At 46.5% G+C, this 26831-nt stretch overlaps 1 protein-coding gene across 1 annotated transcript in view; it reads right to left on the bottom strand.

Moving 5' to 3' along the window:
* CCBE1 (collagen and calcium binding EGF domains 1) overlaps nucleotides 1–26831 on the bottom strand; it is a 105275-nt gene that overhangs the window by 30139 nt on the left and 48305 nt on the right. The window lies entirely within an intron of this gene.

Raw genomic sequence — 26831 nt, 5'->3', positions numbered from 1 at the left:
GACCCCTGCAGCGTCTAGCTTTTGTGTTACCTGTAAGAAAATCCACAGTGATAGGGACTCTCTCAAAGCAAAGTCACCCTTTTTTTCTGACAGGTGGCTGCAGGAGAAGCAGAGAGGTGTTGAGCTACTCCCCTCTGCCCTGGAGGTTGAGGTGCTCCTGGACCACCGAACATGAGAAGATAGGATTTAGGGTCAAACCTCTGATACCAATAAACACATCCATGATGGGGCAAGCAGTGGATCTGCCTTTGTTGTGGGCTTTCGTGGCCCACCACCTTGCAGACCGAGAGGGGAGCTGAGCTTTCCATGCCCCATCGCCTGCAGGTCCCCCCTGCTCGTGACCCTCGGCGGTCCACCAGTACAGCAACGTCCCCCCCGCCGCCCAGCCTTGCAAAGTGTGATAGCATCGCCCCAGACAGGCAGGACGAAAGGCAAGATGCAAAGAATGTGGCTTAATTAAGCCACCACTTTATTAAGTTAGCTTATCTGGCAGCTATCAGCAGTAACTCATCCAGTGCGGACCACGTTTTTTTCCCCATAATTGTTTCCACCTGGTGCCGGGCTGCCGTTGCCCCCAGCCCAACCCCTGTCCCGCGCTGCGACACTGCTGGAGAGACCGGGGCACGCTGAACCCAGAAAATACCTCTGTGCAAGAGGGAAGGCAGCAATTCAGGATCCTACAGCAGCTGAAACGCTTCGGAAACACAAACAGTAACAGGATAAACATTTTAAGTGATAATTAACCCGTATCTGCCTGCAGTAACATGTCAGTGACTTGGGACGTGACAATGGCTGGCTTGGAGCTGCTTGATGCATTATCGAGGTTTTCATTAACTTCAGCAAAGAAGCAACTCTGAAACGCTATCATGACAATTATGTTGAAAAAGATACATGATGGACATTCAATGATTGAGAAAAGGGAAGGCAAAAGGGAAATGTGAAGGGAAGGGAAAAAGAAAAGCTTTATACTGGTTTCAGATGAACATAGTATGTTAAGGAAGCTCTTGCTAAAGATGTCAAAATAAGAAATGGAAGAGTCCGCTCTGGACTCCTATTCGCCTCCTAGGAGCAAAGCAGACACAGAAAACCCTACACTGAGACCGAAAGTGAGTTCTTAATATAAAATATTACCCTTACGTTCCCCCTACAACGCTGGGGCTCAGACAGACATTCAGCCTCTAGGATGGTTCCACCCCGACAGAGGTAATTAAAGCAGAGGCACTTTTAACTCCCATTCATTCATCAGGGGTGGGAGCACACGCACGGACACTTCCCATTGCTCAGCTGATGCCCGAGGTCGCTTCACTGGAAGATGCAGCAGCTCCGTAGGTGGTCAGGCAGGTCAGATCCCCCCTCTCTGACACAGTATTTCTGACCATGAGTGTCAGAAGAGTTGCAGTTTAGGGAACGTAAGAGCTGCTTAACATTTTATCTGGGTTTAAATACATCAACGCTGTTTTCCCAGGTCAGTGCCGGTAGAAAATACTGATAATACAGTCAAGCAAATGTATTTAATCAAAAAGGTGATATCCTGTTGGGAAAAGATATATAAAAAAAAAAAAATTTAACCAGATTTCTTCAGACAACGTCACAACATGAACTTAGAAGCACTTGTGCCATATCTTGAAGACCTGACTCAGCAAAAGCCATGGCATAGCTGTGTTTCATTGCACAAAGGGGTCTTTGTTAGAAGGGCTCCTTATTCTGCCTGCCCGGATTTTCTTTTTGATCACCCTGACTTTGAGAAACCCACGGTGCAGCAAAAATGCAAATATAAAACACAGCAATGAACTTACAAAAGATAATTAGACAGCTATAAAAGCAAGCCAACAAGGCACCTTAAAAAACGCCCCGAACTTTGTTTTTCTCATATTCTACATAAAATTCTAATGAGGGCCAGGTCTGTCTGCCAAAGCATGCACAGACAAAGCCCATCTGCAGCGCGAGTGTATCAAGGAAGCAGCTCGGTAGCTGTGCACAGTTTTGCTGTAATTCACACGGAGAGATTTATGGCAACATGGTGTAAAACTGAACGCACTTTATTTTTGTTTGCCTTTCTGTGGGACACATACCGAAATCTTGAGTAAGAGAGGATGGCCTCCCTGCAGACACTTGCTCAGCGTACACTTTGCCATGATTTCCAGACTGAGTCCTTTTTCCACAGTTTTGTAAAGAGATAATTTATGTTCGCTTTGGGTGTAATGCAAGGTCCAAGGCCAGCCCGAGCCCTTCCAGTCACCGTCCCAGCTGAGCGGGAATATCAGAGGGTATAGTGCATGTCCTCCACTGCCGAGGAAATGCTGCAGCACCTATGGCTGCAGTACGTATATGTGCACATCTTTTTTCTCTAAAATTACTGAATAAAGCAGGGTTCACCTGAAAAACCACAGAGAGACATCCTTCACCAGCAAAGCTGGAACTCAGACCTCTGACAGCAAATCACTGCAACTTATTACTTGATTTTTCTGAAAGTCAGATTTTTGGTGATTAATGTGTGGCCTAAGCCTAACCCACGTTTCTTGTCAGCTACTTAAGTCAAATAAATTTACCCACATATAATGATTTTCCTTTTCTCAGGAAAAAAAAAAAGCACCCTGCTATCTGCTGTTTTGCTTAGCTCTGATTATTAAGACAGGTATCAGAAATGAAATCCTATTCCAGTTATTGCTAATGGGAAGGTTTTGCTAAAATTTGCAGGTCCCAGGCTCCTCTTCCGCAAATGCAAGCCAGGGAGCAGATCCCCCCCTGGCAAAATCCACAGACCTCTGTTGACTCCGGGGAACCGTGCCAGTGCTTACCCAGGGAGGCTCTGGCCAACGCTCTCAAAAGCTCTCAGACACGCTCCTCGGTGGCTCCTTACTGTAACATCCTGTTAGCTGACTCCTTCTCTCCTCGCGGTGCTGTTTCATGTCATCTTGTTATGGTCAAAGGGAGTTTTATGGCGCTGGAGTATAAACTGTGGTTCCTTCTTCTCAGAAGGGACTTTCCAAACTGACGAGATGATTTGCAGCCCCTGCAGAGCTGCAGTATCTGTGAACGCGTGAAGCTCGTGCCTCTATAAAAGGGCAAAAAAAGACCTCAAGGGGTTCAAGAAACCCTCCACCCTGCTTGGGTACCCGTGGGGCTTGGAGCTGTGATTGGCGCCGACCCGCATGAAACTGGAGAATGCACAAAAAAGCAAAACCTCACAGGTCTGGGGACTTTAACCACTGTTCTATGCCTTTTTTTGCAGCAGCCCGTGGGCCTCTGTTCTCTGTGGACACAGCGCAGGACATCTCGCCACGATGGGGTTTGTGGTCTCGTTTGGGAAAATGAGGTGCCATGATATGTTCAGTGGAGGTGTTCAGGCAAAATCTGGGCAGGCAGATCCCCTCCCCAACACATCCCCCTGTGTCAGCAGACCAGCAGTCCCAGGAGACCATCATTTTTGGACTATTTTAGGACTTCTGGGATGCAGGGAAAGGGGTTGGTACGAACACCCTGCAGGCAGCCCCACAAGAAAAAACGAGCTCATGAGCTTCTGCTTGCCGCAGGAAGAACTAAACCTCAGCTTTTTGGGTCTCTTCTGGGCAGAATACAGACTTTAAACATGTTTCCTGTGATCCTTCCTTCCAATGTGTAACGAAAGAAAAAGATGATACTGGGATTTCCGCCTGACCCATACGGAAGAGGGCTTCACATTTTCGGGGAAGCCGTAACACTGTGCTACGGGGCCAGAACGAACATTGGCCCTTGTCAGTCCTTAGCCCAACCAGAGCCGTGGTGCTGCCAACACCTCGACGAACCCCAGATTAATCAGCTTTTTTCTTCTGCCGCACAGACCAACTGGAGGCGCTGGCAACCATCAGTGCTTGTATCTCACTTAGCATACCAATGCCCGAAAACGACTGAGTAAAAATCTGCCTGTGAATATTCTCTAAGCGAAGAAGGGAACTCTCAGAAGGAAAATATTACACAACTTCAAAAAGGTAATTACCCCTGCTGACACTGGAAAAGCCATTTGTTGGATATTTTACATGCATGTGAATATCACCCTCAAAATCGCATATGTGATTCCTTCAGTGCTGGACTGTACTTTATTCCCCTCTCTTGGATATTTATTTGATTTTTTTTTTCCCTTAATGCAAGGGAATGCTCATGTGGTTTATCACTAGACAGCATGTCAAAAATAGCAGAATGATTAAATAAAAGACTTTTGACTGTTCTCATCTGCTTAGACTCAGCTTTATATACACACTGTCAGGTTTGTCTCGCTCTGTTTTCTTACAAATTTCTTTTATTTTCTGGCATTGTACCAAGAAAATGATTTCGTTTAGTTTTGCAGGTGAAGTTTGTGTGGAATTTTCAGAATGAAATTAAAGTTTGACAGGTGTAAAATTTGCGGCAAAGAAAAAAGAATGAATTTTATACACAGATAACACTGTTTGCACTTAATACATAGCCTAATGCACTGGCAAAGTTTAATGCATCCTCATAAATATATTGTCATTTCTAAGAACAAGTAGCCTTCTAAATGTGAATTGAAATGATCCAAGATTGAGCCAGTGATTTAAAATAACTCACTGCTTTGAGATTTAAAGTATGAAAAGTGAGCAAAAGCCTTTTTTTCCACCACCTCTGACTTCCAATTAGAGGCCTGCAAGCCAAATTTCCTTCCAAGTTTGTGACTAGTATGTCTTGCTGACGGCACACATCCAATTATTTATCTAACCCAAGGTGAGCCAGAGTACAGGACTAATCACAGCACATCTGTCCTGTCTCTTGGATTTTTTTAAACTTCCATGACTCTTCATTTTGTAGCTCCAATTTCCTACCAAATATCCATGCGAGATAGAGAGCAATAAATTCCATTTCAGTGCAGAAGGCAGAGCCAGAGCAGTGCTGCAAGGAGCTGCGCTCGCTGGCTGCTGTGCTGGTCCTCGGTCACTGGAGCCAAACAGCAATAAATCGCTGGCAAGCTCTTAGACTTACTGAACCCAGTCCAATCCAACCCCGTTTATATAGCATCTTTCATCAACAGGATCACAAAAATGCTGCATAAGCAATGGCTAATAAACTCCTTTCGATAAACAGCAAAAGGCAAGCGCCTTTTACACACGCATGCACAGAAGAACACATCATAGAAACTATGCAAGGAACTCAGATCTCTAAAGCTAGTTCTCCAAACAGGACATAAATCCCAATTAACCTTCAGAGACCAGCTGGTAACTCGGTCTATGTTCACTTAGGGGTGAGCTGCCACGTAAAGGGCTTGATCCTGATTCTGCAGAAATCCCCGTCAGCTTTGCCCTGAACACTTGTCAGGCTGGGAACAGGCTCGGACCAAGGCTCAGGAGGATGGGTAAGAACACGCTCACCTCTGAGAACGGGCTACAACTGGAATTCTGGGAAGAACAGTTTCAGATAATCACTCGTGGCACAAACTTAACCAGGTCTGGCTGACATTTGTCCTTGGAAAGGTGACGGAGCACTGGAACAGGCTGCCCAGAGAGGTGGTGGAGTCTCCATCGCTGGAGACATTCAAAACCCTCCTGGACACGTTCCTGTGCAACCTGCTCTGGGTGACCCTGCTCTGGCAGGGGGTTGGACTGGATGATCTCCAGAGGTCCCTTCCAACCCCTGCCATTCTGTGATTCTGTGAAACTCCTGCAAACCTCTTCCTGGTTTTGATGGGTTTGGGATTTGACATGTATCCGCTACTCCTGTACTCCCCCCACGGGCATGCCATCTATCTATACCTTAGAGCACCCATCTATACCCTAGATACAGACACAGATATTTAATTTGGAAGTTTTAATCTGTGATGGTTCTTGAAATTCAACTCCGGGAAGAATGCGAGCAAATAAGTCCAGCCAGGCTAACGTTTCCGATTCAAATGGTCTAAAAGTGTGGAGAGCCAGACACAAAGATAGCAGCTCTTAGGAAAGTCAAATAGCATGGAGAAACAATTTAAGAAAGATGCAGCTCTGAGCACCTCGTTCTCTACGCTGGCTACCCACAATGTCCAGATGACACGTTGGTTTCCATCACTGAGCTGGAAACTAACAGACAGTGTGAGGAAGATGTCTGCGTTTGGATAGTCTACCTGTCTGGCATGGAAAACTCATATTGCATGGACACGACACCACGCAGGGTATGGAGGTTTACCTGACTTGTCCCACATTAACGGAAACTGGGCACTCTCTATATATCATCTACAGACACGGGGTATGAAATCGCTCCTATCTTCAGAGCACATGCTTTTACAAGAGTACAAAAAGCACAGTGACCTAATTTTATACATTTTGAATCACATAAGGGTGCTTAACAGCCACTTATGCCTAAGGATTTTTATCCTTCCAGTACTGGCTTACAGTCACCGGTGCATGACCCTGCTTCAGCGCAGCCAAGGGAATTTTTCAAGTCAAGGTTTCAGCCATCCTATAAGCAGCAGAAATAAATCCTGGGGAAAAAAACCCAAAACCATAATTCTGGAAAAACAGATTCACAGCATAATTTGGATTGCAAGGGACCTTTGGAAACCGTCTGTTCCAAGCACAGCGGGCAGCGGGGTTAACTGCGCAGAGACCCGCCCAGGTGAGTTTTGAATGTCTTCAGGGATGGAGGCTGCCTCACTCTTCCAGTGCTTAACCACTTCGTTTTCCCCCCCTTATATCAACTTAAAATGTCCCTGCTGCAACTCATGGCTCCTGTCTCATGTCCTTTTGCAGTGCACCTCTGATGAAAGTCTGTCTTCGTCTTCTCTACAGCTCCTCATTAGGTAGTTGGAGACACCAATTTGCCCCTTAGCTCCCTCTTCCCCACACTGAGCAGAACACAGCTCCCTGGGGCTCTTCTTGAAGATGATGTGCTCCAGCCCTTGGAGCATCTTAGCTCCAAATTGTTGATAAGTGTACAAAACTGTAGCTAACCAAATCAGAAAGTATCACGAGCAGATATTCTTTAAAAATATTAAAGAAACGGGAAACAAACAAACGAAGAAAAAAAAATAAGAAAAAAAAAGTTATTTGCTAAATTGCAATGGAATTGCAGCTTTGGTCCCCTCCCACTGTTTTCTCTCCCTTCTTTCCATTTTCACAATAAAATTTTAAATGGAGAAAAACTGAAAAAAAAAATAAATCTTGAATGAAATACAAACAATGCTATTTGTCATGACAGTATTTTCAAACAAAAGGGCTGGCCAGCTCTGATTGCTATCTAAGCAACAAGACCAAGTTAAAATTGTGCTTCTAATATATTTTCAACATCAATAGCAGCAATGGAATTAGCTTCTTAATATAAGCCCTTGGAAATCTCTATAAAGACACTAAAAAAGATATTATTTCAAAAGTGTTTCACTGATCCAGATGTTTCCCTCCATTTTCTCTCTGTTTTATTGTTCCCAGAGAAGACCTTGTAAAAGCTGAAACTGCTTATTAAGTATACAGACTTAATGAATTGGACAAGGAAAGAAATGATTCTTAACATAACATGTTCACAAGTCAGATCCACGTTTATTGTCCACAGAGATGATCGCAAAATACTCTCTATATACGGGGCAGTCTCTGTTAGGACAGAATCTGTCTCCATGAACCGCTTCCAGCATACAGAAAAGACTCATTTTTAAAACAACGCCGTACAAAAGTATGTTGAATTATGTAGTGATGCTGTACCATGGCCCCAGTGCCAAGGATTATTTTTAGAGCCACACATCTGCAGGTTATTTGTTGCAGGGTAGGGTGGAAGGAGTAAATCCTGAAACAATTCGCTAAGCGGGCAAGCATTACTGGAACGAGCTGTTATTTATATGGTGTCACTAGAAGGCTCGGTATCTGGGACGCGGCAGTGGTGTCTGCGCTGCCGGCGTAGCTGATGCTGCTCCACAGTCAGCAGATGATGGGAAGTTCACAGAGACGTTTTTTGATGTCCCCCTTAGCTCCTCTGCTAAAAATGGCAGGAGGAGGAATGCCATCCATTCCATCCTCCCACCAACGAAGGGGTCACAGTGATTTTAGCGCGGAGTGCGCCAGACCGGCAGTGCCCACTCAACGTCAGGCCACCCCGCTCCTCTTTAATTTGTGGGGAAATGGGTGGCAGGAGGCCAGTTTCAAAAATAAGACGCAAAGCTATTTTCAGAAAATTCCTTCCATTTCCCCACTGCGCCATGTCCCGTGCAGGGCTCAGCTTTCAAGCCAGGCAGAGCCTGAACTTGGTGTCAATCGCCCGTTAGCTAAGTGCTAATTGCAGGAGCGACTGTGCCGTGCCCTAACCAAGCAAACCACAGCCCCGGCCCCGTGGAGAGACCATTTCCTATGGCCTCATTTAACTGAGCTGGCACTGGCTGCTGCTCCTCGCTCCCCACCCTGCTGCTGGAAGACGGGTTTAGCCCTGAATAACCTACTGAGGTTAAACACAAGACTTTTATGAGATGCTGAAATGCTATCAGGTCAACTCATCCCTCATTTCGCTCTGCATGCTTGCTATTTTCCACCATGCTCCTGCCAAAAGAAAGTCTCTCCTCCAGCCCCAGCCCTCCTCTAACCCACTGCCCGAAAACTAGGGGTGGGCTCTGCTACCAGGCAACATGCCTGGACACCCTGAGATAGGCACTTTGCTTTGGCCAGCTACAAAACACCGAGAGCGAAGGGGTGGACATGAGCCAAAGGAAGAGTAGACCCACTGTGGGGCAGCCCATGCTGCTGGGATGGACACCTGAAGTCAAAAAACCTTTGGGATGTGCAAGGGAGCTGAGGGAGAAGGTCACAAACCCAAACCCAGACCTCTCATCCTCAGATGGCCAGTGAAGATGTGGTTCCTGAGCTGGTGGAGCACTGTGACAAACGCATGGGGAGCTTCAAGCATGTTGACTTCTGGGAGGAAACTCGCACAACTTCTCACACTGCTGTTTGATGCTGGACAACCACCAACAATCCCACCAATCCTACCCATCTTTAAAGAAATTTGCTCATCTACAACATATCTTTCCTGAGAAAGGAAAATTGCACCACCAGGATCTGTGACCTTGCCAAGATTATGCTTCCTGGGAAGAAAAAACCAGCTTTAGCTGGTTTAGCCTCTTAATCAGAGAAATGAAGCCATATGACTTTGGCCCACGGCATAGCTGGTAGTGAAGGTGTGTGCTTCACACAGAAAAAATGTATTTTTTTATTGTTTGATAAGCTTTTTTCTCACTTATCAAGAAATAAATATTTCCATGTAAAGAAATGGAACATATTTATTTTAGACTTTTGGCCCACTCTGTAACGTTTGTTTGTTTGTTTTTATGTGTTTGTTTTGTTTGGTTTTTTTTTTAATAAGAGGGGACTATTTATAGTTGCAAAGAACTGATCTACGAAGTTCAAAACCGACCCAGTATTCCTGTTGGTTTGAACTGCAGGGAGTGCTCCCAACCTGCTGCCGTGCTGTCCTTCAGCAGTGGGTGTATGTCCTCAGGGAGTAAATACCTGGGAAAACACCCATCGCGTCCATTTGTAAAGCACTTTGGGATGAAGGTGGTTTACACCCAGAAGTTACTACCGACATGTAACTGGTGGGTTTATGGGGAGTCAGGTGGCCCATACAAAAGCACATTTAAACCTTTTGCACTATAATGTGCTTTGTCTCAGGTATTTGCTTTGTCCTGGGCTATTTCACTTCATCTAAAAAGAGAAGTTCCGTTCCTCAGTGGTGCTTGTTTTTCTCCTACAATTTGTCTAATTTTACTGTTCTATTGAGGCCTTTGCAAAATAGCAAGTGATGTTTCTAGCTGCTGTATTGGTGCAAAACCAAAGATATCTTTTTTTTTTTTTGGCTTGCAATATTGTGCAATAACCCTTCTATTAATTATGCATCACAATTGAAACAGGGTTGTGTTTTCACATACTAGTGCCTGCAGGTACATACTGAATTTATATTACTACACCTCATCCTAAAACCAATGCAACCCGGGGATGACTCCACTGGAGCTGGTGGAGCAGTTCTAGTCACAGGCAGCAATTCAGAGCTGCAATCACTGGAGGGATTCTGGCATTCAAAGCATCCAAATGGGATCAAAGTTTCGTCTCATAACCAAAAAAAAAACCCACGTGAGACCAGAGATCAAAATCAGGGTTACTGACCAATTTACCCAAAAGATGGGGTAGGATATATACAGGTCGTGATGTTCTCTAGGGGCAACATCACTCCTTGGAGGCACACATGGAGGATTATTGGCTTCAGAGTATTCCAGCCTGACTTTGCAGGCACTCTGTAAGGGCTCATCCATACAGGATCAGAGATTTTCCTTGCATCAGACACTGCTTTTCTTTACGAACATCCCTCAGTTTGCCTTATTTCACCAGGTTTCCCCTCCCTGCAGATCATCCTGGACAATCCTCCCGTGCACCAGCCCAGTTGTGGCATTCAGTGGTTTCATCTGCCACTGCGGGGTCTTTTCAACTCACTTGCAAACGTTTGTTTTCTTCTGGCGACTGGATTTTGCTTTGTCTGCCTTATTTCCGTGAGCTGCGATGAAGGCAAGCATCCTGCTGGGTGTCAGTTTTAAGATGCGCTCGCTGCTGGCCACGGGCTTGTTTGCTTGTGGGAACCCATCTCTCTCCTTCACTCTGCCATGGGCTTGCGGCATTTCTCTCACAGTATCTCTTTTTTGTAAGCTAATTTTTTGTGCGTCTGGGCAAAACCCCTTTCTGAATAGCTCAGGTTGCAGTTTCTTGACAACGCTCAGCACCACATTTCTTGTTCTTCCTTCACCATTAGCACATTTAAGGTATTACAGTATAAATGTCTCCTTACCATAACACCTACCGATACCTAGGAAATATAGGGAAGGATGGATCCTCGTGGAGGGACCCACACAGGGCCTGTGCAGCCCTCGCTGGAACCATGCCATAAACCTGGCAAGCTCAGCGTTGTTAACATGAAAGTTAAACGGCTGCTACAACGTGCACATTCATCTCTGCTAGTGCCTTATTCTCCATACAGTATTTAAATAGCATTTTCATGTCACAGCACTCATGGCTGAGAGGAGACTGCTTTCCTCCAGGACATCCTTGCAGGCACAAGGAGTATCTTCTCATTCCGTGGGGAGCTGGCTGGATCATTTGAAAAGGAAAGACTCTTGCCTTCAGTGCAAGGTGACAAGAGGCAGCAGATAGTCTCATCTGCCTTGGCCACAGCAACTGTATCAGCAACATCTTAGGGTCACCTACTGTTTTAAAAATCTCTTTTTCTGAGATTAATTATGGGAGAAGCGTCAAATGAATGCGATGTACCTTGGGCTCTTAAAATCTCTTTTCCAAATAAAATAAGTGACAGCATTAAGGGCTTTTTGCAGCAACAAAGTTACGGCTGTGGCCTCAGCCAGCAGCAGGATGGTGCCCCATCACCTCTGGAAAGCATAGAATAATCATAGAATTGCCTAGGTTGGAAGGGACCTTTGAGATCATCTAGTCCAACCATCAACCTAACTCTGACAAAAACCATCACTAAACCATATCTCTAAGCCCTATGTCAACCATTCTTTTAAATACCTTCAGGATGGTGCCTCAACCACTTCCCTGGGCAGCCTGTTCCAATGCTTGGTAACCCTTTCGGTGTAGAAATTTTTACTAATATCCAACCTAAACCTCCCCTGGCACAACTTGAGGCCATTTCCTCTTGTCCTGTTGCTTGTCATTTGGGAGAAGAGACCGACCCCCACCTCGCTACACCCTCCTTTCAGGCAGTTGTAGAGAGCAATAAGGTCTCTCCTCAGCCTTGGCAAGCAATGGCAGATGCCACCCTGATCAACTGCCCAGGACGAACCCCGACCCTGGTCATAGGCAAGACTTGCCACCTTCACCTAAAGCAAACAGCTTGGGAAAGTTTGGGTGATTTCTTCCTACTAACTTATGGTCCTCTAATGTGTTTCATGCTATGAACACCATTTCTAAACTTCCAGACATTTTCAACTTGATGCAATACTTAAATAAGTATAAAATAGAGCGACCCCCAAGGAAGCCTGGAAGATAAGGGAGTGGTGTATCTTTTCTGACTGGCTTGTCATGGTTGGTGTGACCATGGGTGACAGTCACTTCGGCTCTGCCTGAGTGAACTTTAGCTCTCCCTGGAGAATGCACGTTGTCTCCAAAAAGTGATATTGCAGGTAAACACAGTGTGCACTCAAAGCATCGGTCTGTGTTAGCCTGTAGAGACAATGCTAAATTTAGATCTGAGGCTAAATCAGTATCAGCAAAGACAAGATTAGCATTGCAAGATTCATACCTCTTTTCCTCTCAGAACATGCCTTTTGTGTCAATTTGGACTGCTTCTCCATTCCCACCAATTTATCTACATGTAATACCCGTGCACTGTCTTTGAGCCCACTCCACAGTTCACACCACCACACTCTTGTCTAAGGAGATAATATTTTACACAGAATAGAATAAACTAGTTGTTTCCTTTCCTACTCTGTTCACAAGTTGGTTTTTATTCCCAAAACACTTCAAGGGAAAAAACCCGACATTTTTACAGCCTGAGATATCAATCTGATTCTACAAAGTTGTTTGAAAGCGCTATATTACATCTGGCGCACACTAATATATTTGGAATAAAGGTTTGGCATGTGGCGTAAAGCAGACTCCCCCAAACACATGCATGCAAACTCCGAACTGAAATGAGTATCACACACATTCCTTGAGAAATTTCACCTCTTAGTTTGGATTTTTTCTCCCGCTTTTCTACCTAATGAAGTGCTTGTTCATCCCTGTTATAACCCGATGGGCACGGCGTGCATTATAATCTCACCATCTGCATCATTTACATTCTCAAATGTGGAATCTCAGCCAGATGTCTGACTTATCTGCAAGGCGTTGACGTTAGGCATATGGTTTTTATTTAAATGAATCACAATACTAACAGAAATCCAGTATCTACTATCTATCACAACTGGAGATAATAAGACAGAATAAATTTATCTTGGGCTTTTTATTGTTGCCCACACAGACACTTCTGCAGTTGGATCTCCTAAAATGCAACAATAAAAATCAAGTGAAAGGTAAGGCAGGATGTTAAGCAGAGTACTTCATTACAGATGAAGTTTGCAGATTGCATTACGAGCAGCAGAAAAACACGCAGCCCTTAGTAACACGGACATACCGAAGCAATCCAAGTTATAGTGGCACTGAGAAACTAGGGCTGGCAGTAGGTCACCCTAAGCCTGTATTTCTGTTCGTTCTTTGAACAATCCAGCAAAACCCAAAGCGTTGGTGCTCAGCAGGAATAAATGTCACCACATGCAGGGGGGTCCATAACCTGAAAACACCACCACGCTCCCCCCGCTTGCACGTAGAGCTTGCGGCTTCTACTGAGAACTCACGTGGTGTTTGCTGGCACAAAACTCCCCACTTTTCCTTGAAATAAAAAGTACGCCTTCATTTAGAAATGTGTCGTATTACACATTTTTCTCTGACTTGGATTTCTGGACCTTTCCACACTCCTAATTAGTACCGGTAGTAGTAATAATATGTTTTTGCTTCTATGATGTTAACCGCTACAGTATGAGTGCTGCAAATAGAAACTAAGTTTAACATAGAGAGATCTCCAAGAAAACTGATAGTTCCTTACTTAGATTTCTTAGATGTCTCACTTAGATAATTCCTTATATTTAATATCAAATATATTTTCAGGCCACAGCTATGACAGAGCACGGAAGGCAGATATGTAAGGAGCAGGACAGAGCTCCCCACATTAGTGCACTGTGAGTGCAGGATAATCAATGCCATCACATCCCTTGTTGTAACTATACACGATTTTCTGTGAAGTAGCTGAATTCCATCTCAAATTCACCCTGTCAGCGTGCACAGCGAAGTGCCTGGCTAAGCACAGGTCCCTCCTGTATTCAACAGAGCGGGGCAGACACTTCTGGAGAGCAGCTCAGCCTGGCAATGGCACGGCAAATCTCCTAAATCCCATGACTTGATTAAGTGACAATAGGGAAAACCTGGGCTTTAGTGTCCTAATTTTCAGCAGGGTTATCCAATTTTTTTAAAACCCTTTCACAGCTTCACTGCTATTGGAGGCGGTCAAGGGACATGAAAAGGGGGAAATCTGCACCAAAACCAGCAGGAGGTCGGTTTTGGTGCAGATGCTCACGCTGCTGATGGTCTCCAGCCACAGCCTGCAGCCCTCCTCCTGCCTTGGGGTGGGGAGACCCTGCAGAGTTACCTCCTTGAGGAGACAACCCCAGCACCCCCACACAGAAATGCATCACCCCACGTGGGAGGTTGGGCGTGCGCTGGTGGTTTGACAGTCAAGCCTTGAGAACCGAGAGCTCCTGGAGAGAAGGGGGTCGGCCTTGGGGGAGCTCTTTGGGGAGCTCTGTTTGCAGGGCTGCAAACAAGGGCAGCCACCCCCTCAGCTGCAGAGCTCTAGTCACCCTCCCTGTGGGTTAAGTTGTTTTGTAAACCAGGGAGATGTTGCAATACTAAAACTTCATTGCGTTTGAACCTCTCAGGAAACCCTTCCAGAAACAGAACTAGAAAAAAACCCCAGACTACAATCATGTAATTAAATGCTGAATCATAACAGAGAACCACAGAAGTCCAGTGCAAATTATGCTGGCATGTGGTTAACGCTGGCTTTTCTTAATTTGTGAGCGCTTTGCATGTTCACAAGGTCACTGTTGCGTGCAACGGCGACTTCTTTTGATCACTGCTTCCAACACACGACATTCCCTTTCAGCACTCCTTGAAGCCGTCAGAGATGATGTTTGCCCCCCTGCACTCTTCCAGTTAATATCCAGCTTCTACTTTATCTGCCAGAACAGTTTAATGGATGCGGTCCTGCAGAAGATGCAGTCAGAGCACCGCAAGGCGACACCAAGGGCTGCCACAGTGCCAGCCCAGGGACCCTGCACCACCCAGGAGCGCTGGTGGATGTCTAAGGTGGGACAACGGTAAAACACAGGCTGGGGTGAAAAATCATGGGAATGGGTACTCCGTTCTCTGGGTCCGGACATTTTCTAGCCTAGTGTGCTATTCCTACACTGGTATCAGGGTCTCTGACTTAACCCCCTTGAGGAACCAGCTGAGGGTGCCCCTCCACAGAGCATGGACCTCACCTTGCCTGATGGTCCTCCAACAGCTTGTGCCAGGACGCTGTGGGCATTGCCCATGTTCATTACCAGATGGTACAGGCCCTGTTCTCGCTGGCAGACAGCTTGAATCTCTGAATTTCAGTTAATTCAATTCACAGTTAATTCAGTCCACATGCGGTATCGTGCGGTAGTGTTCAAAGATGCCCAAGCCAGTCTTGAATGTGCTAGCATGGGCCTGGCAGCAGGACAGCTGCCTGCATCCATCAGGCATGCTCTCTGTTGATATATTCTCCAGTCCTATGGTCTGGGGGGTAAAACAGGGACAACAGGACTTTTATCGCCCACTGGGATGTCACCCCAATTGCAGTAGAGCAGCAACTGTGATCAGTTCTTGTCAGGAGAAGATCTTTGAAGTAAATACTGCTGGGGATTGATAAAAATGACTGACGACCATGCTTGAGGAGCAAGCTCAGTGGCTTTAGATCATCACCTTTTACCTGTGTGATGCAAACCTAGCAGGCAGTCCAACAGAAGCTTCCTGCCCTTGAAGAGATCTGAACAAGTGCCTAGGTGCTACCTGATCCCACCACCATTGTCCTCTAAAGAAGGATGGGCAGGACGTGTCTGCCTCTCCACAAGCAATGAAGCAGTTACAAGAACATCTGAGATCTTATAAAAATGATGAATTCATTTTCCACAGATAAAGTCCAGTAAGTTTTATGCTGCTACCTACAAAAATGTCAACTGCACAGTTTCTGAGCAGGATTTAGCTGTCGTCTTTTGACAGAAAATAGCAAAATGGTCAAGACCGCTCTTGTTAGAGCCGGGCAGTAAATTACATGCTCTGCTCCATCCACAGAGAAATGTTTATCATCTGTTGCCAAAAACCACAGTGCCCTGGTGTTTCCTCGGGCTTGCTTTCCATTTCTACAGCCACCGAGGAGGCTGTTACCCTCGGGAAGTCTCATTTAGAATAAACAGTTCTTTATGTTCATTATCATAATTCCCAGAGAAAGGGCTGGAGGTAGCTAATTAGCAATTAAGCATGACTGATCAGGCAGCCTGGAAGCGCCAGGCTGGACCCAGCTGATCTACGGGTGCATCTTCCAGGCTGAAGAGCCGCAGCAAACCTTGTGACTCTTCCTCCGGCCTTGAGGACACCCGGGCTTTGAGCTGGGGAATTTCTTCTTTTTTTTGGGGTGACAAACAGTTCACTGGAGGAAGGGGAAACCTCCAGAAAATGAATGATTTTAAGAGAAAACTAAGAAGAACCTGAGGGTTTCAGATCCTCACTGAGAAGTGGTGTTTGCTGATCAGAAGTGACAGACTGCTTCTCCAAGGCAAAAATGACACTCCAAACCCCAAAGCATGAGTGTTTTGGGAGAAGTACTTCCAGTAACAAAAGGGGGCCTACAGGAGAGATTGTGGGAGTCTCTTTAGCAGGGAGTGGAGCAACAGGACGAGGGGTAGCAGTTTCAAACTGAAAGAGCGGAGATTTAGATCAGATATCAGGAAGAAATTCTTTACTGTGAGGGTGGTGAGGCACTGGAACAGGTTGCCCAGGGAAGCTGTGGATGCCCCATCCCTGGAGGTGTTCAAGGCCAGGCTGGATGGGGCTTTGAGCAGCCTGGTCTAGTGGGAGGTGTCCCTGCCCATGGCAGGGGGGTGGAACGAGATGATCTCTAAGGTCCCTTCCAACCTGAACCATTCTATTCTAAGTCTAAATTGCATTGCTTGATGATGATGATGATGATGATGATGATTATTAGTATTTTTTTTTTTTTCTTGCAGTTCAGCCTTTGAACCTCAGTTTGTCCTCACTTTGATCTCATACCGGTGATGACGGCACGGCCATCTGAGCTCAGCGAGCTCGGAGCCGGTCACCAGGCGATGCTCACAGCCTCCTGGCTTGCACCAACTGAGAGCTCCAGAGCAAGACAGTGGCTTGGCTTAGGCTCGGCTCCTGGTGCTGGAGATTCGCCCCCACCATCGCCTGGCTCGTCCCTCTCTTCCTGGCACGTCGGGGGGTCCTGGAGCAGGCGGCTGCGGTCCATCATTCAACCAGTGAGGGGAAAACAGGTCTGATAAGCAACCTTCCTCAGAGCAGGTCTGTTTTAAATCCAAGCAAGGTGAAGCATATTGCCAGTTAGGGAGTTACTCAGAAACTTTGCCAGTGCCACAGATTCTTGGTTCAGCTTAATGACTTTCACCCTAGATTTAGCTCAACTCCTAATAGGGGTTAATATCCTCCCATCAACGTGGCTTATTAAAAGATCCCAGTAATCCCTCTATGGGTTCAAAATCCTGAAGTCAAAAATGTATTAACACACTCATAGTGATGGCAGGTTAAAAGAAATTTTACTCATGCTGTGGCCTATCTTTAAGCTAGAGGTTGGAGTTTGTTCTGCTGGTTGTACTACCTAAAATAGCTGTTTGCTAAGATACAACTTAGATTGCTGTCTGATGTTTTGTAACAGGCACAGAGATTGTCTCACTTTTGAAATGTCTAAGATTTCAAAGTCCCACAAAGACAGTCTTCCAATTCCCACTGGCCTGCAGGAAATGCTTATAAACCATGAGTTTGAATCAAAACAGTGCGTTTTTATCAAATCTTGTTCAAGTTATTTTTTCCATTACCAATTCTCCCCCCGCAAATCACTATTTACTTATACATTCTTTGCTACTTGGAAACACAGGAGGAGAGAACAAATGCATCAGCCAGCAATGCACTGAGGATCATCTCTGGAAACACTAATGGCTTCTCACTCAGCAAACAGATTTTGATGTAGGCACGTCTGGTTCAGAGAAGAAAGCCGAGAGAATGGCACCATTTCTCATGAAAACACACAAGAGATGGCCACGGCCCTTAGATAACACAAGGCGATCATCGATGCAGTTAAAAAACAAACCCATTGCTGCGGTGCTGAGCTGCACTGTATACACAGTGCCTCAGAGACCCGCCTGTCCTGGGTTCAGCGGGGCGTTCAAATAGCTGGGCTTTTTAAACAGACAAGGAATTGTGTCCAGATTTCCCCTGTGTCCGCAGCGCCTGGGTTAGCCAACGTGCGTTGGACATGGGCGGATGGAGAGCTTGGCCACTGCACCAAGCAGAGTATGTGCTGGATGGCCGCGGCTGCCTTCCTCACCTCAGCCTGCCTGGGTTCGTCCCTGCAGGCCAGCAGGCAGAAAGGAAAGCGAAGAAATAAGGTCTGGCATGGCATCCCTACAGAAGGGGGGAAATAATGATAATAATTAAAAAAAAAAAGAAGCAACATTTAAGTTCCCTGTTGAATTGAAAGCAGCGGAGCACACGCAGGATGAGCTGAAAAGGCTGGTCTTGATCTGCACGGAAATTCAGCATCTCCCTGCTGCACGACTGCACAAGGGTCCCGGAGGGCACTAACCTACTTTCCTTGCTCCAGTGTTCCCAAAGGACCTAGAAATGCATGGCACTGTCTTGCGGAAGCAGGACAGCAATGAGGCAGCCCTGCGGCTGGGGTGACGCCGCGGAGCTGCTCCCTCGTCACAGTGACCCATTTCCCCTGCCACCGAGGTGTTTGGAACTAGCGGTTCCACCCTGAGGGACAATAGAGGGACATTGTACAGGGATGCTCAAAGAGCTAGGCAGAGCCTGGGTACCACCTCCTCACTCTTCAAGCTGAAGGATGGATGCCCAGCACCCTGAATCACCCGGGAACCCCAGGGCACAGCAGCCCTCCCTCTGCTGCAGCCCCCAAACGCAATATGGGGTAAACTAACCTGTAACCCACCAACTTGTGAGCTGGTGAAAGGGGCTCCCAGGACCTACAATCTCTGGGGCAACATCCCTGAAGGCAACTCAAGATCCAAAATGAACTGTGTCTCCAGCTCCCAAGGAGCTTGCGAGAGGACACCTGTACAGGCACACTCTGGGGGGGATCTTCAGATGTAAAAGGGGGATGTTCAATGGGGTTGTTCAAAAGCATGGAACAGTACTGGAAGGGAAACTTGTAAATAAAGCAAGGTCTTTTAAGAGAAAAGGAAAAGAAAGACAGTGAAAGGGGGGTGGAACAGAGGGCAGAAACCAAAGAACAGTGGGGAGCAGGCGGATCAGGCGCAGTGCTGTGCTGCGTCTCACTTTGACAAATCCTGGGAGGACCCAAGGAAATGACAAGGCAGCAGACTTAAATAAACCAATAACAAGCACTTTTTCTTGCAATGCTGAACTGCAATATTTGGGGTGAGGTGGAGGCTAGGGGATTAAGGAGGTTGACACAGGACTCAGACTGGCTCTGGGTGGGCACCACAGCCAAAGTCTGTCCATCCCCATCAGCACAGGCAGGCGTAGAGATGCTGCCGGTTGCAGATGGGAGGTAGGGTCAGCAGAAGTCCTCCCCAGCACTGCTTGTCTGCCGCCATCTGCCAGCGTTTTATCTGAGCTCACTCTAAGTCACCCACCATCACGCTACCTTGGCCTCTCAGAAACCGCTATCAGCTGAACGCCGGTGGCCCAAGGTTGCACGATCCGCTGTGAGTTGCTTCCAAGCTCTTGCTGTAAAAGGGAATGTCGAGCAGGAGCGGCTTCCTCTCACCCTGCCCAGCTACCTGGGCTCCTTTGAAGGCAAGATAAAGCAGCACCCCCAGTGTTATGACAAGAAGCCTTTTAGAAAAAAGGAAGCAGAGAGACTCTGTTTACAGGAACCGCTTGTAAATGGAAACCAAAACCTGAATGTGAAAGGAAAACCACATGGCCATAATCTCTCTCCCATGTAAGGAGTAGTAATTCCGATGTCACCCAGCAAGCTAAATGGTCTCCTCCAACCAAATGAGGATTACAACTGCATTCCTGGATCATACCTGACCCAGAGAGTGCTCTGAAGTGCGGGGAGTGGAAAAGGCCTCCCCCCTTACAGCATTACATGTCCCTGGCACAGCCCGACAAAAGGTTATGGATCAGTTCAGTTAGTTTACAGAACAAACCAAATGATTTTCCTGGAATGAAACCTTGAAGTGAACGTTTCCAGCGGGGATGGATACCAGCCTGCTTCTACTGCTTCATTGTCAACAGGAAACATGTGGAGTATGTGACGGGATTCACTGCATTTCGTAATTCAAGCTATAGGTGCAAAGTAAATGTGGATTTAGGAGTCTGTTGCAGTATTTATTTTGCCAGCAGATGTTCCATGCAAAGACTGGACTTCAGCTTGTACTTCACCCCAGCTGAGTGATGGGCTAGATTTGGATTTGCTCTGAATGACTGTGCAAGATGGGGCTCACAGTGGGCCAGTATACGCCTACGTATGCGCATATGGGCAAATGGACACATGAACTGGCATTCCTACAAGCAACAAGCCTTTCTACCAGGGGTTTTCATGCCTTAGAGCTGCAGCAAGGAGATTTCACCCAGGGGCTTCTGAACCTCCACTCTGGCCACTGCAATGTGAACCAACTCCAGGGCTGACCTCCTCCAAAACCCCATCTACCTCTGGCATGGCACCCGTGGAAAGGTAGGACTGGCAGAAAGGCTAAAAACCAGCCAGTGGTGGCAATGCAACTGGCAAAAAATTATGGGGTATTAGCTTTGCTATGTCAACAGGGTGAGAGACAGCACTGAAAGACCAAGACCAAAATCAAAGTCCTGCTTAGAAGGTCTTTCTCAGCAGCTCTCAAAAGGAGGCAGCAGTGTGTACTAACACGGGCTATTAAGTCAGCAGCTTAGATAAATGTATAAGAAAACAGGCAAGTCCTTGTTCTCCTTGAGAAAACTCAGGAGACAGAGACTCTTGTACCCACACGGTTAAGTATCCTACTGCACATCCTGCTGCAAAAGGGTTCTCACGGGTTTTCACAAGGTTGGCATGATGAAAAGGCTCACTGCAAAGCACTCCCATCAGCAGGGACCTCCCATACTCCGGACTACTGCCCATAAAAAAAAGCAGGCGCTCACATGAAGTCTTTGCCCTCAAACACAGCCATCCCCTCCTGACACCCACAGCCACCACCCTCCCTGCCCAGGGAAACAAAACAGCCCAGCGAGTCAGTAACCACAGGCTGCTGATGGAGGCAGAGGCAGCAGTGCCTGCAGGTCACAGCGCTCTCCCTGAACTAGCGCTTTGTGTGGCAAACGCTCACACTGAAGTGCCTGAAAAACCACTGCAATCGCTGCTTGCCCAACCCCAAATCCCAGTCAGCTCAGATCCCCAAGCTACTGCTGTTTTTTTCCCCAAATAATTCGCAACTTTCAGCTCTCGCTCGAGAACACAACACGCTGCAAATTCCAAGAAAACTGCTGATATTTTTAGCAGCGTCACGCTCAGAAACCAAAATCAAGGAACGATCCTTAAAGCATCACCCAAAAGGAAATCATTCAAACATTCGAGGAACTAATGGCTGTACTGACACCCTTTTCTAGCTAAGCTCTGGTTATGACCCAGTATACTTCTGCTAATTTAAGAGAGCCACACGGCAAGCTTTCCCTACATCATAAATACAGCAGTCATTTTTCAAGAGCTGAAGTCTCTCCAGTGGCCCCTGGTCACTGTGCTAACCATCACAACAGGCTGGTTTGTTGCAAAAGGGAGTTGTTTTCTTAGTCAATTATGCCATTATTTCCAAAAACATGCTTTACGTGACGGGATAGAAATCTCGTCAGGCCTCTCCTGAGCACACTCTGCCCCACATAAATATCAGCAGCGGAGAACCGTTTAAGAAAAGCATTAGACCCAAAAGACGAACAGGGCTGGATCGTGGGAGAGCGCTGGCAAGAAGCACAGCAGCCAAAGAAAACAGGGCTGTCCTTCGTGCAGATGAAAAAACAGAGATAAAAAATGTTAACCCCGCAGGTAGCAGCCATGCCATGACTAACACGTTTCTAATTCCAGGTGGTGTTCATTATTTCTCTTCTTTCAAGGGTTTAGAACATCATTAGATGCTTGCGGGAGGCACAGCGACATCCCCAACGCAATGCGATGTGCGCTGGAAATGCCGCATGGACAGGAGGAGTAGCATTGCTGTTTTTTCCTCAGAATTTAAAATATTTCACAAGATTGTGCTGTCAGCCCTGCAGTATGAAAGTAGAGCTCGGGCTGGGGCAGGACAAACAAGACAGGATTTATTTGCAGGAGGAAAGAGGGAAGTAGGAGCACAGCCGATCACTGCTTGGGTGGGCAGCTGCTTCGCCACTGGACCTATGTGACAAAAACAGCTTCAGAAAGGAGATGGGAAGAGCCCACAAAAAATAACGCTGTCCAGGACAGTGAACGGATGAGAAGGACCCCAGAAGTGACCGGACAAAGTGCTCACTGAGCTCAAACGATTCATTCACTTATTCACTTATATGATCTGCATGGCATTTATGGACTTCTCTGTAGAGTTTGACTGGAGATCTGTGTTTTTACATTTTTGGAAAAGACATTTCACCTTTTGCAATAAATTCTCTACCAATTCAAGCACAAAGAGATGCAAAGGAAACACTGAAAGTGATCTTACTGATGGGCTAAGAAAACAGTTCAAAACCACATGTCAGCTAAGGACAGATTCATGTGCAGCACATCCTTATCTGTGCTACAGAGTTTTTTGGAAGTATTGCTGCTATGAAAGATAAAGAGAATTTACTAGCGTGCATACATTTCCAGCAACAGGACTACATTTCCAAAAAGCACTTTATAGGATTCAGATTGGAGATCAACAACTGAAGCCAAGAGGAAAGATTATAGGATTCAAAACACTGCATTGTGCACAAAAGACAGAGCACGACTACATGGTCAGAATCAGGATTTTACCAGCGGGAAAAGAAAGATGAATGACTTGTCCCAGAGCTGTTTTCTAATGACTGGGTATTTCTTTTTATACAGCTAATTTGATGCAGTGAGCTAGGTATACATATTTCTAGATACAGACAAAAATAAGCAGTTTCTGTGAAGTTGGTGGATGGTTTCCTCCTTTCTTTGCCAGGTAGGGAGCTGAAACACAGGGAGATTAAAATAAAAAAAAATCTCCACTTAACTGTGGAGCACAAAAGCCATAACAAGAGGCTGAGTTTTCAGAGGTTTTGCACCATTCTGTGTTGGTTCAAAGCCCAGTTTCCACTGACTCTGGGTGCAGCTGCCAGTGCTCACTGCTACTGCAAATGCAAACCACAGTCCCCAGCCAGGTATCATCTGAGAAAAGGGCACAAAACATTTCTTTTGCACCAGAAGGAGTGGGAAGGCAAGCTCCAGCTCTCCCCAGCCTTCCCTTTCTGCAGCCCTTGCTTCATTTTTCCACGTCCTCCTCCAGCGTTCCCAGAAGCAAAGGGTCGTGCAGATAAAAACTTCTTGATTTGGGCCTCAAGAGAAGGGAGGAGGGCAAGCAGGGGGCCGAGGAAGAAGGCAGATGCTGGGGGTGCAGATAAAAGGGGATTTCATCCTTCACCCCACCTTCTTCCCAGGGCAGACATGCCTCCTCGGGACGCTGGCTGGGGGAAGAGATGTCCTGGCACAGCCTCATCCACCCACGACCACTGCAAAGGTCTCTGCTGTGCAACCGTCACGCGTGGGGACAGCAGCACTGGGTCCCTGCTGCCCCGCAGATAAGGGGGTGCCTCTTCCTCCCTTTCTTCCTCACACACTTGCATGTCAAGGACTGCCAGGCATTGCTTCCCATCTCTGTTCTCTTCATGCTGTTGAACATAGAGGAGCCATAAGCCATGGGACAGTAACTTCTCATGTCAATGGAGTGTTTTGCAAAGCAACAGCTGACTATGTCTTTCATTTTTGCTTTAAAAGCTTAGTAAAATAGCCACTACCCCAAGGTGAATTTAAATAAGGTCCTGCTTTGAAGCCCAGCAATTGACTCTGTGCTAGAATATTATTTAATTTCATACTTCTTGAATCTTTGGCAGAGACAGAAAGCTGTCTATACTATTAGGTGTCTTTTCAGTTTTCTTTTTAAACACATCACCACAATGCTAAGCAAATCCAGCGATTCTAATGAACTCTGTTTTAAATGCAAAACATGTTTTGTAGCACTTAAAAATCAATCAAACTGCCAGAGATTGCTAAAATAGCTAGTATAAATTCCCTGCCATTTTCTACATGCGAAGGTCAAGCCTGGGAGATGAGGAGGCACTCTGAATTTGCAGACTGGCTCCATCTGTTAAACATAAAGTTTGGTTTTGGCAGTGAAAACACTAGGGGGGGGGTAGAAAAACCCAAGTCGTGTTGTCTGTGTTTACTAACTGCAAGGCCTGATCTTGCAGGGAGCTGAGCGTCTCAAGCCCTGGTGGGGTGGAGGGGACGCACTGGTGCTCAGCCATCCCTGGGGACCCGAGCAGAGCTCACCCTCTGCTTGTTTTTATTAAGTCACAGAAACCTGCGTCTTCATTGTGAACTCCCTGCTCCAATGCTGCAGAGACACACTGAGCGTTAACACCCTTCGTCTTCTCTTTGAGGCTTTCCCCTTGCCCATCCCACTGGCCGGGATACCCGCGGCTGCTCTGGTGTAGGACATACGGCTCCACCTGTGGAACCACTCATGGTGTTGTCCTCGGCACCCACAAACAAGAAACGGGGGTAGCGAAAGGCTGAGGCTGTTTGCACTTCCGGGTGGCTGGCGCTGCTGACGGCAGCTGTACCCTGTCTGCAGACAGTGATAAAGAGGGAGCCATGTTTTTAATACCAGAATGTGAGAAGACCTTGTATCAGCAAGGACGTGAGAGAGGGAACTGCACAACAACTCCCTCCCCGGCATTCCTCCCAGGCGATGATTAATGAATGCGAGCAGTCAGCTGCACGGCCGTAATTGAGGACGACACGCCGGCGAGATGGTGTGTTTGTGCAAGGGACGAGGCGGCCGACAGCCACTCCGTGGAAGACAAGTGAAGGGGAGCCTGGGACGGCTGGAAGGCAGCGACAATTGCCCCCCCTTGGGATGCTCGGCATTCCCAGCGCTGCTGGGCTTGGTTTAGATCAGTACCATGGAAATGCCAGATGAACGCCATCTCCTTTCATCTTCATTTCTACCTTACTTTCTGATCCAAAGGGCTAGGTGTCCCTCTAGCGCTGGAGGTATTTCTGTCCTGTTGCCCTGTATCAATCAAAGCCAAAATATCGACATCCCAGGTGAACCCCAAGCCCCATAGAAGCTACAGAGTGCCGGCATCAGAGGGGATGCAAGGGACAAAAATACACCTTGCAATACCCTGGCGAGGCTGGAAGGCCATTGCCCCTGCGGGTACAGCTACACTGGGGGCATTCTTCCGAGGTGAGTCACGGCACGGATGGGGAGGGCCAGCCCGCATTACCAACTACGCAACAACTGAAAACAACCCAATAAAGGGAACAATGTTATTGCATCTTGGAATTACGCTTGTGGTAAAACGAAAACCTTTGCGAGAAACACAAAAGTCTGCTGGAGGAGAGCAGAAGAGAGGGGGGGAGGAGGAGGGCTATTAAAATGGAAGCCAGATCTGAGCTTCATGTCGGGCTGAATTCTTTGCTGAGAATAATAAGCATTTACCACAAAGAGAAAAGAAAGTTTGTTCACTGGCTGGGATTTTTCCAGAACCTGCACAACATCTAAAATCCTACAGGCTTTCTTATCCAAATGAAAAATAATTACTCTAAAGAATATTCTTCAATGAACCCTTAGGGGACAAATTATGATACTTCTCTGAAAACACGCTGTTCTTTTCCCCTCACAAAAAATGTTCTCGTGCTTGTTTCCAGGAGGTAGGCAGGCGAGCACTGCAGCCAGCAGGAAGGCTTTTTGGTAATCCATTTAACATCATGTGCTCTGTGGCAGCTTCTTTGCGCCGTTCACAATGGAGCTCCTTCAATTTTGTAAAACCCAGCAAAGTCAATCAGAAGTCGCTCACAGCAGCATCCCTGCGGAAACCCCCAGCAAACATACCTTACTATCCCGGCTCAAGCACCACAGGCACTTCAGAGAGGTGCACGCACATTAATCTGCGTTCATCAGTATAAATCTTCCTATAAGCACTGGGGGAAGTTGGCCGGCAAATTCGTTTTTAAGTATCCAGGAAATATGGCTTGCACACAACAAAACAACTATTTTAAACAGGATGCAATAAGCCTTTCATGTAGGATATTTATGTTGCTGCAATGCTTTATAAATAACGGAGGAAAAATAGTAAATAAAAAAGGACTGGGCTTCTGGTGAACACACAGGCTGTTTTAAACATGTCGGAGGTTGCAAAAAATGCTACTTTCTCGTCCTGCTGTAGCTGCCAGCCGTCCAGAGCTTCGTATACACCTCAAAGACTAAGAAGTGTGATACGGGCCAACGATGCCATGTACGATCTTTGTTTTCAAAGACAGCAGGGTGCATTTTTAATATCTCATCCTATCTCATCTGAAGAACTCTTGACACGGGTGTCAGAACCACAACTGCTTCCAAACATGTACTATCACTTACAAAGGGGAACAACCCCCCTACACACACTCTGAAAGTTCACAACCCAGCAGGATGTTCAAGAACTGATTAATGCCTCATTTACTATGCAACAATTGAAACAAAAAGTTAAATTCCACAGCTATCCTTAACGTAATTACATTATTACCGGTGGACTTACAGCAGGAAAGGGGTTACCCCTAATGCCTCTATATTATCAATGCCAGATTTTTGACTGAACAGCACTTACTAGAAAAGTGCCTGAGTGAGTCCACACGGAGGGAAAAACCCAAACCAGAGTATTTTTAAAAAATGGCATTCCACAGATTGAGTATTTTAAAATAGCTACAATAGGAGTAATTTTATTTACTTTTCCTTTCATTATGTAGAACAATGGTGTGTTCCAGGC

This window comes from Rissa tridactyla, chromosome Z (assembly GCF_028500815.1).
Source record: "Rissa tridactyla isolate bRisTri1 chromosome Z, bRisTri1.patW.cur.20221130, whole genome shotgun sequence".
Classification (NCBI taxonomy): domain Eukaryota; kingdom Metazoa; phylum Chordata; class Aves; order Charadriiformes; family Laridae; genus Rissa; species Rissa tridactyla.
This window is presented reverse-complemented; position numbering and strand designations above follow the sequence as displayed.